The following is a 6,492-nucleotide window of genomic DNA, read 5'->3' as shown; positions in this document are numbered from 1 at the left end:
AACATAAAATAATGTTATAGTGCAATTTCTTTTCCATTTTAGTTTTACAGCAAAATCACTTTTTGAATTTTGAACACAGACTGATTTTTTACAAGCTTTAAAAGCTATTTAGTTTCATTATTTGAGCACACTTGGTGCCGTATTTGTTGCAAAAGTTCAACTAAAAATATCTTGGTGTTGCTTCACAAAATCTAAACAGGAACGAGATAGAAAAGGACCGATGTATGAAGAAGTGAATACTTTGTAACACCTGTAAGTGCAGGCTGAGACGGGCTGCCAGCCTGGGTGCAGGCATGCAGTGTTTAACTAACTGGGTATGTGTTTGATTTGCAGTGTGTGTTTGCGTGTTTAACCATGTGTGTCCCTCGCCTATCGGCTCCCATCAGTGGGTGTGTGCATATGTGGGTGTGGGGTTTAGCGTTGTAACTGTAGGAGCGCGATGACAGACAGGGAGAAGGGAGGGTGGGCTGGCTAATGGGGCAGCAGGCAGGCAGAGCTTCAGGTGTGTGATAAAGGCGAGGTGGGATGGAAAGGATGCATCGGGGCATAAGTAAAGTGAATTTCATGCAAGTGGGTGGGGTGTGTGTGTGTGTGTGTGTGTGTGTGTGGGTGTGTGTGTGTGTGTGTGTGAGTGTGTGTGTGTGTGTGTGTGCGTGTGTGTGTGTGTGTGTGTGTGTGTGTGTGTGTGTGTGCGTGCGCGTGCGTGTGTGTGTGTGTGTGTGTGTGTGTGTGTGTGTGTGTGTGTGTGTGTGTGTGTGTGTGTGTGTATGCGTGTGCGTGTGCGTGTGTGTGTGTGTGTGTGTATAGAGTTCTGCTTGGATGAGCTTGAAGAATGCCCATGTAGATCCTGGCAGGGAAAGAAGGAGCTTCTTTCATCACACGTATCTCAGTGTTCCCAACTCCACCCCAGATTTTTCTGCTCCATCTACCTGTGACCCCACTCTCTCTCTCTCTCTCTCTCTCTCTCTCTCTCTCTTTCTCTCACTTTCTCTCCTGTGGACCTTCTTCCATGCTGTTTTCAGAACTAAATGAGATGAGTTTTCCCTTTTCCACCTTCCCTCTAATCCTTCCCTCCTCCCCTGGCCGTCCTCTGTAGCGTGGGAGCTGTCGGCGGCGTTCGCTCTGACACACAGAGTTCCAGCAGCAGGCAGGTCCTTGTGCTTTAAAAGGGCAGCGGCTAATTAGCCATAATGGCTTCCATTTTGTTCTGGCCTTGCGTCACGTCTTTGATGCTGTGATTGGGAGCACCCAAGGGGGAATGCCAGACAATTTTCCATGTCTGATTTGGTTGAAGGGCTGCTGTGTGTGATAATGATGTAAGGGCAAACCGAAACAATGGCGGTGTTTTTCCCCGCTAAGTAAAATGGACTGTTTTTATATCCTTGACGGAGTTAATTACTGTTCACAGTTTTATGTTAAATTTGAGTTGTGCAGCACTCTGAGGTTGAGAACAAGCAGTGGTGGCGCTGTGATGGAGTTTATCTTTCTCACAAATGTATTGCTGCTTTGGCTTCTTACCTTTTGGATATGTTTAAATTTGAAGCATTTTTGTTGAAAATTTTCAACTTTACACCGATATCATATTTTGTCCTCTGAGTGAACTTAACATAAAGTTTGCATTTTAATCTATTCATGCGTTATTATAGACTATAAAAGGTTTCACTGTGCTTAAACAAAGATAAAATAATTACAGTTAACATTTTCACCTTTTTTAGCATCTTAAAATAGCAATAAGGGTGCTACCATTGCTAAAACGGCAGTTTCTATGTGTATTTGCATACATACTACATAGATGCTTGCGTTCCCTCTGGAAGAGATGTAAAATTTTCCAGATCCAACATGTTTCTTGATGGACTGAAAGCTAAAAGGGACAGGAGAAAGAAACTCTTCCTTTCTGTTATCTGTTGAAAGTCCCTGTCTCTCTCTCAGACAGTCTGAATCCACTGCTGACATGTCTCAGCATGTAAGAACTAGGTAACCCCTCACACCAGGCATCCTGCATGGGAGACGGACGGATGGACGCAGAGTGTAAAACACTCTGGCAATAAGCCAGAGTGTTTTACAGTCTTTTATTATAGTTTTCTATAAAATGTATCCTGGTTTTCTGAAGGTCTTTCAATTTTTTTCTCTGGATCTTTCATTTTCTGTCCAGTCCTTGGAACTAATCATACAGTGTGTATGTTTCTCAATTATTAACTTAACTGAGGAGCATAGCAAATGCATGACAAAAACAAGTGTAGCTCTTAATAACTATCTAAGGCAGATGAACTATATGAAAGTCACATCTTTGGAAAACAGGAGAATCCAGCAACAGATAAGAGATGCTTTATCCAGTTCAACTGGGCAGGTTTTCACCACAAGCCACATTGTTTTTCTATTTTTCATCTTTTAATTCATCCATTTGTCTATACCTATTTATTCTTGCAGGTGTGTGTGCGTGTGTGTGGGGGTGTGCATGCCCGTGCGTGTGGGGGTGTGTGTGCGTGTGTGTGCGTATGTGCGGGTGTGTGTGTGCGTGTGGGGGTGTGCGTGTGTGTGTAGTGGGTTTTGGGGGGTGCTGGTACCTTTATCTAGTCTATCACAGGGCAACAGCATCAGACAAGACACCCACACAGATATATACTCATATCTAAAGGCAATTTAGAGAGTCCAGTTAACCTAACACTTGTGTTTTGTAATGTGGGATAATGTTGGAGTACCCGGTGAGAGTCCATTCATACATGGGGAAAAAGGTGGCAGAATATAAGTTATCCGTTGACCTCCTAGGTCAGAGTTTAAGAAACAAACACCTCTTCTGAAAATGGTCCTATACGAGATAGACGATTTTTAAAAAGTATATAGAACGGTATTGTGTTTTACTTAAGGGGTTTCATTGTTTCAAAGTCTGTTTCCAGAGTAAACACTCCCTTTTCCACATCCCCCCACTTTTCTAATTTCCTATGGATCAGGTTCAGTAGCCACAGCCCTTTGATCTTTCTTAACATACACCGAAAACACAAACAGACATAAACACAAAAATACACACACCATTGTGGCGCTAATGGTGCTTGAAGCCCAAAGCAGCTCAGTTCTCCCTCGGAGCAAGAGAGCGAGAGGTGACGGAGAAGAGGAGGTGGGGGAGCATCGGTTCCCTCCCACCACCACCACCCCCATCCCTCTCAGCATCTCTGAAATAGGTTTATCTCCACCGCGGAGGTGTCTCATTGTGTCGCCATGCTGAGGGCTGAAGCCGGAGAGGATGCAGGCAGCCAGGAGACACAAGAAGAGGCAGCCAGCGAGAGAAAAAGCGTGGTAGAGGGTGGCGGGGGGAGCTGGGCCCTCACTGAGATGGGACCACCTGTGTCGCCTCCTTTGCTCAGAGATTATGCGGGCACACAAAGCGGCGCCGAGAGGAGGGCAGGGGCACGGGGTGAGCGCTGCGTCAGGAGAGTGAGCGGCGTGGAAAGTGGAGGTGGCGTGTGTGCCAGGGGTCTGCCACATACTGTACCACATCCCCACAACTGCCCCTTAAAATGTGTTCATTGTGTCTCCTTGTCCTCCTTCTGCCCCTCCCCACTCACGCAGATAAAACAACATGTTGATTCACACCGCTGAGCTGCGTGGAAATAGAAAAAACAGGAAGGCAGATACAAGGTGTTGAAGCTGGGATTTTAATTTGGACATTTTATTAAAATGCCTTTTTTGCAAATCCATTAAGTTTGAAGATACACATGTTTTTATTACACAGTTTTTCACGTCAATTTTTTGTATTTTCTTAATATTTTATGTGAAGTCCTGCTTGCAGGGGCGAGAATGAATTTGTATTCTGGCTGCACATCTTTATTTTATTTGAAATTGAATTTCAAAACACTTCTAATTTCATTATTATCTTTTTTTTATGTATTGGATTGACAAAGGAACGGTTTAGACCAGTGCTGCAACTAAGGAATATTTTAGTAATTGATTATTCTATTGATTATTCTGATGATTAATCAATTAATAGGATAGAATAATTGTCACATTCTACATATTTTTTTATTTAATCGCCCAACACTTTCTTATACAATGTTAGAAATACATGAAAATATGCAAATAAACAAATTAAATTCCTTTTTAAAGTAAGAAAATAAACATTTTGTTACCAAAAATGCAAAAACACAGCATTCTTTTAATGAATTTAGACTTCCAGTTAACAATTGATTATTAAATTAGTTGTCAATTATTTCAATAATCGATTCATCGCCGTTAATCGAATAGTCCTAATCATAATCATAGATAAAAGCATATGCATGTGTTAGAGTGACCCAGACAAGGTCCAGACCTTAATCCAACTAAGAATCTGCAACAAGTCTTGCAAAACTAAAATTCACAGACTCTCTTAATCGTTGAGTTGATTGAGGTTGAGCCGTTTTGCAATGAAGAATGGAAGAACATTTCAGCCACTATATGAATACAGCAAGTAGAGACATATTCCAGGTGACTTGCAGCTATATTTGCAAGAGGTGGTTTGCACAGTATTGACTCAGGGTCACAAAGCACAAAAGTATGCCGTACTGTTTGGATTTATTTGTGTCCACTTCATGTGGGTCTAACACACAAAATCCAAACAAAACCTGTGTAAATCAGTGTAGTCGGGTGATTTATGGTGTTTTCATGCATTAAAAACCACAAGAAGGCAGGATAAAACAGATAAACTCAACCAGTATAAGATACTAATTTTGGTGCTTACTTTCCCCCTTTTGTTTCTGGTACATTTGTTACTTGTTATAATAATTCCTGTGTGTCCAAAAAGCAAGTAAACTGCACTGTCAGATTACCCGTTAATCTGTGCCATTGGTGTTCAGCCTGTGTCCTCACAGAGCTTCACTTCATCCATCACTGTACTCCGTACTCAGTGAAGATGGTTCGTTGTGGTTTAATCACTTTGGCGTCTGCTCCCCTGTGTCATGGATGGCCACATAACCGTAAGCCCAGATCTTCCACTGCGGACCTGAGCTCAATGATTGAACCATATCCATTAATTCAGGCTCCGTCAATTAGCCTCAAAGCACTTTCTGGTTAATTATTTCAGCCATGGGTATTCGTCTGTTGATGAACCTCAGCTAACCCCCAACCCCTCCATCTGTTTAGGCCTCCCGGTTCACAGCAGCCGGCCCTTCAATCGAATCATTGCTGAGCTCCTTTTGTCTTTTTGCTGATGCGGGCTGTTAGAGAAGCAGCTCGAGCATCTTGGGCCAGGTCTGGGTCGCGCCAGTTTTGACAAAGCCTTTCTCTAGAAGTTAGCCCCCCGTCTTGTAGTCCTTCTTTCCATTTCAAAGGGTTCTCTGGAAGCTGCAGACCTCGGCAAAAATTCTCAGCCCAAGGTGAAGAAGAGAACAGAAGGAGCGAGAGAAGAGAGGAGGACCGACCACAGAGGCAACCTGTGCTTCTCAAGGTCTCCCTGAATGGGGGTTCTTTGGTATTCATTGTTGCCCTCTCTTTCACCCACTCTCTATTCTTCAAAGTACCGTCGGGGCCCTGGCTTGGCGTGGGTCTAATCTTGCGTCCTTCCCAGCGAGAGCTCTGCAGGACACGCTGATGTTCTTATCATAACGCTGTGGCAGTGGCTTTGTGTGTAGCACTGGAAGAACTGGAGACTGGCATCCTGCCGCTCACTCTCCCATTGTCCCCACTAGAAGGTGCCACAGCTAGGATTAAAACCATCCACAATGAAGGTCTCCTAAAAACTCTCTCTGCGCTCTCATTTGGGTGTTTTGTCAGTGGAGGCCAATGAGCGGTAGGCCAATGACAGCAAAGTTTTTTTTTTTTATACGTTTTAAATTTTAATTAACCTCGGAAGGCATTTTTACACTCAAATGAGGTGCTTAATTTTTCTGCTCATGAAAAGTTTTGAATCTAAAATATCAAAGATTAATCTTAGGCAGAGTATTTGGTCCAGTAATGTGTCCTCCATGGCTGTCAGCTTGTATTTCTGTGATTGCACACATGATGCTGTCATTGTACCAATGGGTCAATTTTACTGCAGACTATAGATTTACTTTTATCCTGATTCTGACTCCTTGACAAATAATAATGCTTTTCCCATGTGTAGAGTAACACATACAATTTCATATTTCCAGTTAATTCAATTTGGTACAAATATACACTGTGTGCACAATTATTAGACTAGTGAGGATTTTAACCATATCATCATTTTATGCATGTTTTTCAGTGATGAGATCTAATTTGAATTCTTTATGAATGCAATCATATCAGCTGATGTGTATTTGTGTAATTCTGCCTAAGAATGTGGCTTAAGGAGATTTATTGTACATCTGATGTCAAGGTGGCCAAATTAGGCCAAAATATGCCGTTTAACTGTCTCTGAAAAGTCAAATTTAACTCTACCCCAGTGCTGTTATATTCAAGAACCGTACCGCCCAGAAATACAAGGTGTTCAGTACCCAGAGCTAGTACTCTGGGTACTGAAAGGTTGAAACTCAGCAAGACAGATGAATTGAAACATCAAGATTT

This window comes from Poecilia reticulata, chromosome 4, assembly GCF_904066995.2.
Source record: "Poecilia reticulata chromosome 4, P_reticulata-male-v2, whole genome shotgun sequence".
Lineage (NCBI taxonomy): Eukaryota > Metazoa > Chordata > Actinopteri > Cyprinodontiformes > Poeciliidae > Poecilia > Poecilia reticulata.
The sequence above is the reverse complement of the archived record's forward strand: the minus strand, read 5'-3'. Positions refer to the sequence as shown.